The 14,203-nt window shown below is 43.6% G+C and overlaps 1 long non-coding RNA gene across 2 annotated transcripts in view; it reads left to right on the top strand.

The window, feature by feature from the left end:
* LOC110313691 overlaps positions 1 to 14,203 on the top strand; it is a 30,291-nt gene that overhangs the window by 723 nt on the left and 15,365 nt on the right. Inside the window, exons 2-3 of one of the 2 annotated variants that reach the window (XR_003843258.1) lie at positions 717 to 763; positions 2,224 to 2,315. This is a non-coding gene — a long non-coding RNA (uncharacterized LOC110313691). The remainder of the gene's footprint in view (positions 1 to 716; positions 764 to 2,223; positions 2,316 to 14,203) is intronic. The other variant, XR_003843259.1, reaches the window with a different exon arrangement.

Below are 14,203 nucleotides of genomic sequence, written 5' to 3'. Positions count from 1 at the left end.
TTCACGAAGCCTGACAGCAGGCATCATTCCAGCTTTTTATCACAAAAGGAACATCTGGCCTAAATAGGTGGCAAAGTTAGATAATGCTCCTGTCTAGTACCTGTTTGTCAGGGTTATAAATATTTCCTTGCTTACCCAGCGGCATCACCTAAAATTGTGTCACTCCTTGCCTAAGAGGTTGGACTCCTGGAAGTTTGGGTTGCATCATTGTGTCAACCAGAGGATGTAAATACTCAAGCAAAGAGCATCTCAATAAATGATCCAATGGTTTTACTCTCTTTGATTATCATCGCTAACCTGCCCAGCAGCTCTCTCCAATTCTTTATTGGCTTCATTTCCATTGGTGACGTTTTAGTAGTAGCCTCTATTAGGATACCATTAGAAATGTCAGCTAGACCACAAGTATACTTAGTGTTTAAGACTTTGTTGGGAATAGGATGACCCCTGAGGTAATGACCCCTGAGGTAATGACCCCTGAGGTAATGGCCCCTGAGGTAATGCTCTAACCCCACTGACTTGAGTTAGAGAACTGCCTGCCATGGAGGAAGTTAGCTACAGAGAAATTATCTTGGAGGGAAAGATTGTCTCTAAAAGGGAGAAGATTAAGCTGAGGGTTCACTCCAATTAGAGGACCCACAATGTGCTAGTTCCTCTTCTCAGATTTTAATAAGTCGTCGTTGTCATTGTCATTGTCGTTGTTGTTGTTGTTGTTCCAGGCCAAGAATTGTATAGTTCCTGATCAACTATATAATGTGAAAAACAGGTATAAACCAATTCTTCTTATTGAGATTGTAATTCAATTGCAGTATTTCTCCTTTCCCTTTCCTCCCTCTAAACCTCCCTACTCTTCAAATTCATGGCCACTTTTTCATTAATTGCTATTGCATATATGTACTTGTATATAAATATTTACTCTCCAGTATAACCGGTTGAGTCCATATAATGTTACCTGAGGTACATTTTCAGGTGTGACTGCTTGACACTGGACAACCCTGGGGAGGCCACTCTCAGCTCCCAGCTTTCCTCGATGCCTGTAGTTCTTCGTGTAGGACTGAGGCCCCATGGGCTTCTCCTCACCTCACCTGCCATGCAGCTTTAAACCAACTCTTCTCAAGTGTTAGACTTTCCTGCAGTTGTTGGTTTGTTTGTTTGGGAGGGGAGAGATGCCATGGTTGTTGTTTTCAAGACAGAATCTTACTTCCTAAACCTGACTGGCCTGGAATTTGCAGAGAACTTCTTGCCTCTGCTTCTCTTGAGGACAGGGGTCACCATGCTCAGCTCCTCTGTGGCGTTCTCTTCCCTTCCATTATCAATGGCTTACCAGTGAGCTCTTCAGTGAGTGTTCAGCCTCTCTCCTTTTCCTGCTTCCCTTACACACACACACAAACACACACACCCTTCTGCATCAGGACTGTGTTCCAGTGACACTAAACACTCATTCCACATTGGTGTACATCTTCTCTGCCCTTGGGACATGGTCTCTTCCTGACCTGGAACACCTCCCACCCCACATTCTACCCTGCTTGTTCTTCAGATCATTTTATCTCCGGAGATCTTACCCCATCACCTACTTCACCATCACTTGACATTTTCTACCTCTCCCCTAACCCCCAGAGTCCTGCTCCCTTAGCTTAACAATCACCACAGTGTGTTTCTAGTTCTTTTGTGTTTCCCTGTCCTGTAAAGATAACTCCTGTTGCGATAGGAGTCACGCATATCCAATTCGCAGTCATCTATGGTTTCTAGTCTCGATAGAGTGTAGTCTAGTACAGTGTAGATGCTCAGAGAGTGCTCACTGAGGAAGAAATAAGTTGTGCTGACTTTCAGTTAGAGGCCAGGGTACTATGTAGGAAAACTGAGTGTCACACACTGTAAATGTGTGTCCCTAAGGTATGATTGCCAAGCACAATGTGAGGCCACTCACCATAAGGAGAGCACGGTTTTCCCATAACACAAATAAGCACTCCTGTGTTAACAGAAATACAAACATGTGTGTTGATACTCAGCCCAAAATTTGTAGAAATGTTAAAATAAAATTGGAGGCTCAGGAAACTGCAGATTCCTCAGGAGATCCCTGACAAGTCAGACTTCTAGGTGTCCATCTTTACTCTCTTCCACCTTGGAGCATGACTGTAGGTGATGGGATTGTATCCAGAGATGCACATGAGAGGCCTGGGAACAGACAGCAGCCAGACGGTCACCCTGTACCATTGTACTTCACAGATGGGGTCAATATAAACCATCATGGAGCAGGAGGATCAACAGTGAGCCAGTGAGCCCCAGTGAGCCAGTCTTCTTGACCCCCAGAGGCCCGTGTGAGTACTTCTCCCAGATGGTAGCTATCTTAGGGGTTTTTAGGTTCTCTTNTTCTTCTTCTTTCTTTCTTTCTTTCTTTCTTTCTCTCTCTCTCTCTCTCTCTCTCTCTCTCTCTCTCTCTCTCTCTCTCTCTCTCTCTATCTCTCGCTCTCTTGCTCTCTCGGAAGCTCTGATGCCCCAGGCATTCCCGGATGCCTGGGAGACAAGGGTGAGCAGCAGAGCCAGACAAATCTGCACCCCTTCAAGCTACCATTCTCTGTTCGGCCAACACATATATAAGTCATCTAGATAATTTTACTCCGTGGTAAATTCTAAAAAGAGATTAGTCAAGAGTAATTCTTAGATTGACCAGGTTCCCTAGAAAAAGGTAATACTTGAGCTAATGCCTATATATGATGAGGAAGAGCCAACCACTGTAAAAGACTGGTTTTGAAAAATTCCAGGCCTTTAAAGCATGAATCATTGACTAATGCAATGCTTTAGCCAAAGAGCCCCAGCTCTCAGTGATCCATGCAGACCCTCGTTGGTTCAAAAAGCCCATCCTGTTTGATCCTAATTCTTCCAAAATGAGTTGATAATTGGGAATAAATTTAATAAACTATGAGGTACCATTCAAATATCAAATGTAGCCAAGTAACAAAGTAATAGTAACAAAGACCCTGAGAGATACAAAGCAAAACAAACACAGTTGAGTCTATTTTTATGCAAAGAAACATACCAATTAGCAAGGGCAGAAGGCCGAGGGCAGAAGGCATGTGCGAGGGCAGAAGGCAGAGGTGTGCGTATTGTTAAGGAAGGGATTTTATAGTTGCTGTGCTTGGTGGATTATATACTGCCATGACAAAACACTTGAAGCAGGGTAATTTATAAAAAAAGAAATTTATTTCTCACAGTTTCAGAGGCTGGCAGTTCAAGATCAAAGGGCCAGAGTGTTTAGTGTTTAGTGAGAGTCTCTGTCTTTCTGCTTCTAAGATGGCTTACATCATCTGGAGGGGAGAAGTGTTACATCATAACAATGGAAAAGGAGGAAAAAGGAGCCTAGCTAGCTCCCTCCCACCTCTTTGTAATAGAGTACTAACCCTATGAATAAAGGTGAAGCTCTCTACAGTTAAGTATGTCTTAAAAGCCCCATCTCTTTCTCTTTTTTAAAGATTTATTTTATTTGTATGAGTACCCTGTTGCTGTCTTCTGGTGTCTGACACACCAGAAGAAGGCGTCAGATCCCATTACAGATGGTTGTGAGCCACCATGTGGTTGCTGGGAATTGAACTCAGGACCTTTAAGAAGAGCAGTCAGTGCTCTTAACCGCTGAGCCATCTCTCCAGCCCCAAAGCCCCATCTCTTAATCAGGAATTATGTTTCAACATGAATGTTGGAGGGGATATAACATACAAACCATAACTAAGGATCAAAACATATTTGAAGGAAGACTGGAATATACTCATTACTCTCATAATTGGTTAAAATAAGACTAAAATAAAATAGTTAAGGAAAGCAGTCTCGACATAAAGCCCTCTGAGGTTCTTGTTTTAGCTTACACAGGGCCACTCAGAGATCACTGACAAATTTTGACGGTTAGAACAGGTGAAACATGACAAATTATTTAACCTGCTGCCTTCTAAGAAAACTCTGATTTCCTAAAAAGGGAAAATGTCCTTTTACAGTAGTATACAACAGATGAAAGCACTAATACCTAAGACATTTGTACAACTGAGCTGTTCACAGATGTGCACCTAGAACCCAAACCCCTGATTTTTCCTATGCCTTTCCTAAGAAATGTGTGTTATATATGTCTATATTTATGTGACTTTTCTTCAAATCCCCTATCACAGGCATATGCTAGGTACTCAAGAAACATGTCTCCTGCTTCCCTCTGAATTTCTTCTTGACAATTTATAATTATGTTTTCCACAAAATTAAAGACTAGACAAAACCAAAGACATAGAGACTGTCAGTTCAAATTTTGGTCAGTGTGATGGTTGGTGTTGTCACCCTGGCAGGATCCAGAGTCACCTAGGAGGAAAGCCTCCTAGTGCCCTGTATGTTATAATCCAGATGAAGGTCACGTTCTGAGACTGTCTGTGGAGAATTATTTCCATTATGTTGACGGATGTGGGAAGACTGCTCCCTAGGTGGGGGTTCTGAAGTGTGTACTCCGAATAAAGCAGGCAGAGTGTTCTCCGCTTCCTGACTGTGGATGATGCAGTGTGACCTCAAGCTCAGGCCGTCTTAGGTGAGCTAGAACAAACCCTTCTCCCCTACGTTGCTTTTGTCAGGGTGTTTTATACCAACAGGAAGAGAATGTAAGGAAGAAAAGTGGCGCCAAAAATGGGGTCACTGCTGGATAAACCTGACCGCATGGCTCCTAGGCCTTTGGAAATGGTGGGATGTGGGAGAGTTTGGTACTTAGGACTAAAAAGAGCCCTGGGAGGCTGGAAACCAGGCCCTTAGAATACAGAGTGCTGAACAAACACAGACAGTGGAGACACAGCTCATGAGTTATCAGAGAGAACCAAAGACTCTACCAGGAACTGGGCCAGGGACCATTCATGTGATATTTTGGCTAAGAATCTGGCTTCATTTTGACTGTAAACTAAGAACCTGCATGAAGTTGAACTTAAAGTTAATAGATTAACTTGTTTATCAGAGGAAAGTTCAAGTTAGGAGAGCATCCAGGGCAGTAATGAGGAAACACTGTAATCATTAAGTAAAACAGTGGCACAGAAGAGGAGCCTCTTGCTCTGCACTGGGATAAAGGAGAAAGGTTCCCTGAGAGCAAGACCCCACCCATCAGAGGCTCCATCTCATAAGGATCTAAATTTGTGTCCTCTATTCAAACACAACCACCTAAGAATGTGTTTCACCAAAGCTGGCCCAGAAGGCATAGGGATGTTGCTATGACTGTGGTACAGGGGGACTGGACTACATCACGAACTGGCAGCAGAATTTGGCAGCAGCATCTGCATGGCACTGGTTTGGAATCACTAAAAATGAAAGCTTAGAGGCAGTCATGGAATCCTGATCTGCAGTGATGTTACAGATCCACTGAGGCCAGGGAGCATGTGCAAGAGTCAAGGTCCCACAAGGAGGCCCGGAAAAGCCAGTGCACGTGGCTGGCTGTAAAGGTGACCTGGGGGCAATGGACCATGGGATGTCTGCCATGGAGAGCTGACAGGATGAATGGAGCCAGCCTAGGAGAGAGGCTGTGTTGCAGGCAGCAGAGCTGGAGGAGTGGAGCCGTCCAGCCCTTTTGGAACCCAGGTGACTGTATTCCAAACCTCTGATGCAGGACACAAAGCTGTAGGGTTTGGTGTTTGCCCTACTGGATTTTGGTCTTGCTTTGATCCAGTCACTCCTTTCTGTGCCCCCATTCTTTCTTTTTGGAATAGGAACATTTACTCTGTGCCATTTGGAAGTACATAGCTTGCTTATTTTGTAGAAACTCACAGTTAAGAGACGTTGTAGTTGTTAATGGCGACCTCTTTGGGGGTTGAAGGACCCTTTCACAGGGGTTGCATGTCAGATATCCTACATATCAAATATTTACATCATAATTCATAACAGCAGCAAAATTAGTTATGAAGTAGCAACAAAAATAATTTTCTGGATGGGGGTCACCACCACATGAAGAACTGTATTAAAGGATTGCAGCATTAGGAAGGTTGAGAACCGTTGGGCTATGGGGACTTGAGATGTTGGAATGCATGCACTTTGCTTTAGAAGATGGTCCTAAGCCTATGAAGACAAGGGGTTGGGCACTCTGGAACTAGATTCCCAGATGATTATGAGCCACTCTGTGGATTCTGGAAACTGAACTGGGTCCTCTGCAAGAAGAATAAGTATTCTTAACCACTGAGCTATCTCACCAGCTGCAGAAGACCCTTTCAACTGTAAGGGCGACTATTCCGTGGGTAGAAATTCTGAACTAAAAAAAAGATGATGAAGTAAGCTGAGTAGATAAGTGCTCATCTTTTTTTTTTTTTTTTTAAAGTCACCTCACCAGCTTTTTTTTTTTTTTTTTTTTTTTTTTTTTTTTTTTTTTGATTTATTTATTTATTACATGTAAGTACACTGGAGCTGTCTTTAGACACTCCAGAAGAGGGCATCAGATCTTGTTACAGATGGTTGTGAGCCACTATGTGGTTGCTGGGATTTGAACTCTGGACCTATCAGAAGAGCAGTCGGGTGCTCTTACCCACTGAGCCATCTCACCAGCCCAGTGCTCATCTTTCTTTGCTTTCTGTCTCTGGGTATACTGAGGCCAACTGCCAGCTTCTCTGCCAGGGGGGATTGTACCCTTGCAGAATGAGCTGAGGTAAACCCTTTCTCCTTTGACTTGCTTTTGTTAGTTTTGAGTTTGTTTGTTTGTTTGTTTGTTTTATTAGTTTGCCTTTTTAAAAATCACAGCAGCAGGAAAAGAAACTAAGATACTAAAGAAAGTCCCTCAAGGAGTTTGGAAGCATGAACTTGTTCCCATTGACCAATTCTTGAATACTTGGAGCTCCCGTTGCTATCTCAACTCTCAGAACTGCTTGGCAAATAAACTGAGATGCTTGGACATCAAGGATCAGCAAGCTCGTAGTATTTATCCTCTCCTTTAAAAGCCCTATGTGTATGCATCCTCACCATTACCATTAGGCTCAGGGTTCAGAGAGCTAAGAGGAGGAGCTTCTGATAGTCCAAAAACTGACCGTTATGAAGCCTATTTTTTCCAATTTTGGGAGTGGAGTTCTGGGCCTTGAGCATACTAGACAAGCCCCTTCTACTGTGGCTGAATTCCCTGGCCCTGAAATCATTTCATTAAGCAAAATGCTGTCCAAAAAGAACAAAAGAAATGCAAAAAAGGACAGGTGTAATATTTTTGTTGTTGTTGATTAAGTAGGTAGCTTGGGGTTGTTTGTTTCTTAAGGCAAAGGTATTTCAGCCTTTGCCCAGCTGAGTCAGGGGTGAACCTAGATGTAGGCATCAGGTGTGTGAAGTTCGGGCCTGTCTTCTCCCAGGAGATGGCAGCAGCAGCAGCAACATCTATGTCAGCGGTCGGGGAAGTAGGGCAGAATGCATCTGCTTTCCCTTTGGCAATCAAACCTAAAAATTCTTGGTTCCAGAGGCCACTTTATCCCTTCCTTGGTTTGCTGAGCTTGTTTGGAGCCAGGCACTGGGAGTGTAGGAGCTGGCAGAGAGTCCTCTTCATAAGTGCCTAGCTTTTTCTGTAAACATTTTGGTCTAGGCTACGACCTTGAAGCCAAGTGTGAAGGAGCTGAGAATGTCTCTGGCCAAAAGGAAAGAGCTTCAAAAAGAAACAGCCAGTAACTTTACTCCCCCGGCCCCCACAAGCATAAATCTAGAGGGCATCATACAAAGAATACAGATTCTTGGCCTGGGCTCCCAGCCACCAGCCTGCTGACCTTGTCCTTGAACTGGTCAGAGCTACAATTCTTATCAGCCCAGTGTGGACTCAGGCAGTCTTCAAGCACCTGCTAATGTTTAATTTGGAGAGGGTGGGCATGGACACATGTGCGCGTGAGTAAGCCAGAGGTCAGCTCCAGTGTCTTCCACTTTGCCTTTTTGGGACTTGTGCTCTCTCTGACCTGGGGCCCACCAAGGAGGTTAGGCAGCCTGGCCAGCAGCAACCCACCCTCCCAGTGCTGGGATGATACATGCGCACTACCACTCCTGTCGTTTTCACATTGAACTCACGTCCTCCTGCTGGTGCAAATGAGCACTTTACCCAGCTGAGCTCTGAGCCTCAGTCCTAATTTTTAAATTTTGCTTTTATTATTTGGATTAAGTCGGACTGCCCTTCACCTTTGCAGAATTTAAACAAATCTTAGACACAACAAAGCGCCACTTGGTTCCAAGTTAATCCCAGCTGAGCACATATCCTGGTTTGGCAGACACTGCCAGCTGCATAGGAGGTGGGCAGAAGTCCCAGGAAATGTCTGGATACCACACAGCTATGGACGAACTGTCAACTGCTGGAGATTGCTTTGCAAATTGCCACATCTGAATGGAGCGGACAAAACGATATTTCAAAAGAGCAATTAACACTGATTCTTAGTATATTTGGAACCAAAAGGCCTTGGGGGTGGAGGCAGGCAACTGGCTCAGCAGAAGAGTATTTCATCCATCTAGTTTACATGGTCAAGGTCAAGAAGCTTTGAAGCTACACTCTTCCTGTGCCCCTGTGCCCTGCCATAGCCTGGGTTTGTGAAACTCTAGGCCTAACTAGTTTCCCTCATTTTCCCCTTTCATCTAGTTGGCTCTATTTCCCTTGCTTTGTTAAACTTCCATCTATTCACTGAAGTAAGCAATTACCTTTCCTCTCCCATGTACCAGGTACAGAGGATACACCCGGCTTATGTCTGTTCAGAAGTGGTTGGCATAAAAATATGTGTGGTAGTAATAGTGATGTTGGTGATGGATGTAATCTTGTTTCAAATGTCATATTTCTAATGATGGGTATTAATCGACCAGAGTAGAATCATCTATATAGCACAATAATCCTATAGTTCCATAGGTTGCCAGTCAAGACAACCCTTCCTCATTCATACAGAAGACACCATATTTCTGAGCTGTGGCTCCAGAAAGCCAGTATCAGTGTCAGTGGGGAATACATACATGCATACACGTGTGCACATATATGCACACACATATCTATATTTACAGATATCAAAACAGTAAACTGGGGAGTGACTGTGATAGGAAAGTTGGTAATAAAAAAATAATTCTGGACAACTCCATATTAGAGAGGAGAACCCAGAGGGCAAGTCAGAGAACAAGGGGACACAGGGATATCCAGAACGACATAGAATGTCCCAGACAGTGGCACACACACACACACACACACACACACACACACACACGGGGTGGGGAGGGAGAGGGAGAGGGTATTCATGTTTCCTGGTTCTACCACATTCCAGGTCAGTCTGAGTTGAACTGACATTCAATGTCAAAAAGATACTAGATGTCCTTATGGTGTTGGAATCAAGTTGAATCATCTCATGCCCCAGGGCAACTTATAGGAATTGGTTCTCTCCTTCTACCTGTAGGTCCTGGGGATTGAACTCAGGTCATTAAGCTTGACAGCAAGCACCTTTACCAGTGAGTCTTGGTGTCAAGTCCTCAAACGCAAATTTCTGTAGACTGTTCATGCTTACAAGTTTTTAAAATTATTCGTTGGGGTTGGGGAGTAAGAGAGGGGAGCTTGGCAGCAAGTGCCTTTATCCAAGGAGCCATCTCACCAGCCCTCAAATGCAAGTTTTTATTGAAGACTTTATCATGTTGATAATTTTTAAATTAGTGTGTGTGTGTCAGGCTTGGCAGTAAGTGCCTTTACCTACTGAGCTATCTTGCTGAAAACTCACGATTTATGTTCTTCCTGCATATTTACAAATAATGCTCTAGAAACCACGTCTCCCCAACTCCAGAACCAATTCAAAGTGATGCCATATACAGCACCAAGGTTGAGAACCTCTGGCCTTTGCTTAATTTTACCCAGCTTAGGTTGGGGTGTGATGATTTCATAAGACATATACATCATCGTCATCATCATCATCATCATTTGTGGTTTGGGGTAGCCTGAGACTCAGTATGTGGGCCAGCCTTGTATTGGCAGATCTGCCTGCCTCTGCCTACTGCGTGCTGAGAGTGAAGGCTTGTGCCACCACCCCACCTATCTCAGTTTCTTTCACCAAGGCTGTGATAAAATACTCTGACCAAAGCAACTTGAGTAAGCAAGGGTTTATTTTAGCTCACAGTTCAAGGCACCGTCCCTCACACTGGGGAAGTCAGGGGAGCAGCAGCTGAAAGCAGCTGATCATGTGACATCTGCAGTCAGGAGAGGGTAAAGTCAGCCTGCTGGTGCCCAGCTCCCACTTCCAGGGTCCAGTTAGGGAATGGTGCCACACACAGTGGTGGGTCTTCCCACAGCATAACAGTCCCCACAGGCATGCGCAGAGGGCCATCTCCCAGGTGATTCTAGATTCCCTCAGGTTAACACCACCAACCGTCGCATGCTTTAAAAAGAAAATAAAAAATCCTCCAGTCCAAGTCTTGTGCGTCTCCTTTCTTGTTTGTGTTTGTTTGTTTGCTTGCTTGCTTTCCCCAATTTACCGGGTTATGTATGTTCTTAGGGTTTTTTTGTTTGTTTGGTTTGGGGTTTTTTTNTTTTTTTTTTTTTTTTTTTTTTTTTTTTTTTTTTTTGGTTTTGTTTGTTTGTTTTCGAGACAGGGTTTTTCTGTGTAGCCCTGGCTGTCCTGGAACTCACTCTGTAGACCAGGCTGGTCTCAAACTCAGAAATCTGCCTGCCTCTGTCTCCCAAGCGCTGGGACTAAAGGTGTGCGCCACCACCGCCTGGCTGTTCCTAGTTTATTGTTGACAAGGTCTCACTGTGTAGTTCAGAAAGGCCTAGAACTCAAGTTCCTCCTGCCTTAGGTTTTCAAGCACTGGGACAGGATGGACCACCAGCCTTAGCCTTATTTATTTACCTCTATGTGTGCATGCTAGAAAAGAGAAAGATAGACAGACAGACAGACAGGACAGAGAGGCCAGGCTAGATTCCAGCTCTCAGTCTCCTTGCCTCAGTCTCCCCTGTACTTTCCCCACTTTGCCCATTTTCTCTTCCCTGTCCTTTCCTCCTGCCTGGCTCCATCTTACCTTCTGCCCATCAGTGCCTTTCTATCCTAACTTCTCTGTCTGTCCTCATTGCCATCTGTCCTCATTGTCATCTGTCTGTCCTCCAGCAGCTCCCACTCCCCTTCTCTGTTTTCTCCCCTGACCCACAGCACAGACTTCTTTGTTCTAGTTCACCAGCTTTTCCCTTTGAAGCTCCTTAATTAGAAAGGGGGGGCACAAAGGCATTGTCAGACATTTGTAATTTTATTATTCAACAAGATACATTATTTTTAATCTTAAGAGCAGATAAGTACTAAAAATAGGTTTCTTTCTCCAAAGACCGCAAAAAAGGAGAGAGAAAGAAAAGCCTTGCCCATGGTTAGCTTGCTCCTTAAATACTAACTATAATTATTATTTTAGTAACTTCCTGGGTTGGCCACAGATGACTCTGTTCATGTCGCTCACTGACCCTTGGTTGGAAAGTCCTTCTTAGTTCTTCATAATCCAAGACAGCAGCTGACATCAATGTAAAAAGAGAAACAAGCTAAAAACAGTTGAGTGTGTACGCCCTGAATTGCATATTCAGTTGCAAAATCATCATCATTATTATTATAATTACAGAGGGGAGGCATTTCAATAATTGTTCAAAGTGTCTTCTTGAGGAAATAAGTAAATCAGGGCCAGCTGTCACAAGCCAATCTACAATAATGATCCCCGTATGTGCATCCTCAGGATTCATAACAATCTACAATAACAAATTTGTGCGTTTGTCTACTGTCCCTGAACAGCCTAAAAAAAAAAAAAAAAAACCAAACCTAGGATCTGCTCTGATGTCCCGCTTGGTAGTTCACTTGTATTTCTAAACAGCATCCTTGAATAACCTTACAGTCACAAACTGCCAAACAAAAATTGCATCACCAACTTAATAACAAACAACGGTGGGCAGCCTGGCATCAATCCACCTGTAACAGGATGGCCACAAACCTAGGTTTCTGAGCCAAGTGGAAGCCAGGTAGACAGCTCGGCAGACAACTGAAACCAGTTAGAGAGAAACAGCCACCACGACAGACATGCTTTATTGACTCGAAAATCACCAACAGGAACTGGAAAGGCCTTGTCTTCAGCTTGTGAAATCAACCCGAAGGATTTCAATTTTGCCCCTCCCAGCAAACAGCTGTGAAATGACTAATAGAAATGAACTGATGCTGTACCAGGAACTGAATGTGCCACTTCATTGAGAACAGAAAAGAGGTCCCTGATAGAGGCTGTCCTCTCAGATTGATACCTGAGACATGGTGCAGAGAAACTACTGAACTAGGCTGTTCTATGGGCAGAAAGAAAGAGTCATTGGGGCTCGAACTGCCAAGGCAGTGAGAAAAGCAAAATGGTGGAAACCAAGTAGATATTGTTATGACAGCCATCAGGGTGGGGAATCTGAGCTGATACAGGCCATCAGGACTGACCACGAACTAGATGTCCTTGCCTGAGGTAGCTGATGTTTGAGGGAACTGAGGTTCCTAGTAAACAGAAACCCTCTTAAGAGATCTAGTGAACAGAAACTTTAAGGCTTGCTCATAATCCTTCTGTTTGCCTGGCCAAAGTCCTTTTATTTAGAGCAATGCCACTAGCATAGCCATTTTGGAGGAAGAGTGGCTTTGGACCTGAAGAGACTCGGCGTGCTGTAAAGAGTGCCCCAGCCAAGCACAGGCACGCTGTCATTACAGAGAGAGAACCACCCGAGCGCCTTCTCATATCTCAGTACCTTTGAATTATGGTTCTATCTCTAATTTCATGTTCTTGAAGAAACTCTAGAGACAGGGAAAGAAAGAGGAGAAAGAAAATTTCTTATCACATTGCTTTTGTCTCCATGGGCCACTCAGGCTTTCCAAATTGGAATCTTAATCTTGCTGGAGGCTGGGCCTGAGCCAGGCGAGAAGGGTGAATGACCTCAAGCTGCTCCAGGAACTCGCCAGCTGCAGCCTTCTTAGGTGCTCAGAATCATCTTCCTCATTACAATGGCTCAGTACATTTCCATACTGCACTCCCAGCTAAAAGCAATTTAACCAGCAGGCAACTTTATCTCGCTTGCTTCGGTAGTTCAGACATTTCCTACAGAAGCAGCAGAAGGGCACTGACTGACATTGTGAAAGTTGTTTTGAAGTGTATCTTGCACACTTTTAATTGTAAAAGTAAGACATGACAATGATTAAAATAAATGGAAAATGGGTTCGTATAGAAAGCAAAAAGACACCCTTCTTATTACAAGTTAAACACAGAACTATTTCTTGCCCTATGTTTTCTGTATAAGGATATCAAATGCATACAATGCTTCCTTTTTAAAAAAATTTTATTGATTTTTTATTTTTACTTATATGAGTACACTGTAGCTGTCTTCAGACACACCAGAAGAGTGCAATAGATTCCATTACAGATGGTTGTGAGCCATCATGTAGTTGCTGGGAATTGAACTCAGGACCTCAGGAAGAACAGTCAGTGCTCTTAACCACTGAGCCATCTCTCCAGCCCACATACAATGCTTCTATGCAGAGTAAATTATATACTGTATCCTTTATGTTATATTTAATAGTATATCTGCAACATTCCATATTAGCATATGGAGATCTTTTAGCCACTAGACAAGCATAAAGCCAACAATTGCCTAATTAGCAAACATTTAAATTCTTTCTATTTCCCCTATTACTATTATAAACAATGCTTCCATGAATAACCTTACATTCATGTCTTTAGGAACCTCTGTTGTGACTTTATCCACAGGATAAATTACTTCAAAGAAATGACTAGATCATATGTACATTCAAGTTGAGAACAGCAGAGCCGTCTCTCAGTGACACCACCCTACCAACACCATACTTATTTGTAGTATGTGAAGGATTCGTTCACATTCTTTGCCCATTTCTCTGTTCGTTTTGTTTTTTGATAGAATTGTGAAACTAAGACCTCCTCACACAAGGCCTGAGCGTGTTTTCTGTCGACCGCGAACGATTCCTGTCCATTCCGTTTGTCTTTGGCTCTGTTTGCAGTGTCTGTCTGTGGCTGCTCATTGCCATCATCTTCATCCACACCATATAAAAGTTTTAAATGTCTTTCACAGACTCATTTATCAGCATTTCCCCTTCTGCCCTCTGGGTTTGCTTGTGTTTTAAATGTTAGTTTAACCCCAGCACTCGGGAGGCAGAGGCAGGCGGATTTCTGAGTTCGAGGCCAGCCTGGTCTACAGAGTGAGTTCCAGAACAGCCAGGGCTATACAGAGAAA

Source organism: Mus pahari, chromosome 2 (assembly GCF_900095145.1).
Source record: "Mus pahari chromosome 2, PAHARI_EIJ_v1.1, whole genome shotgun sequence".
Lineage (NCBI taxonomy): Eukaryota > Metazoa > Chordata > Mammalia > Rodentia > Muridae > Mus > Mus pahari.
The sequence above is the reverse complement of the archived record's forward strand: the minus strand, read 5'-3'. Positions and strand labels throughout refer to the sequence as shown.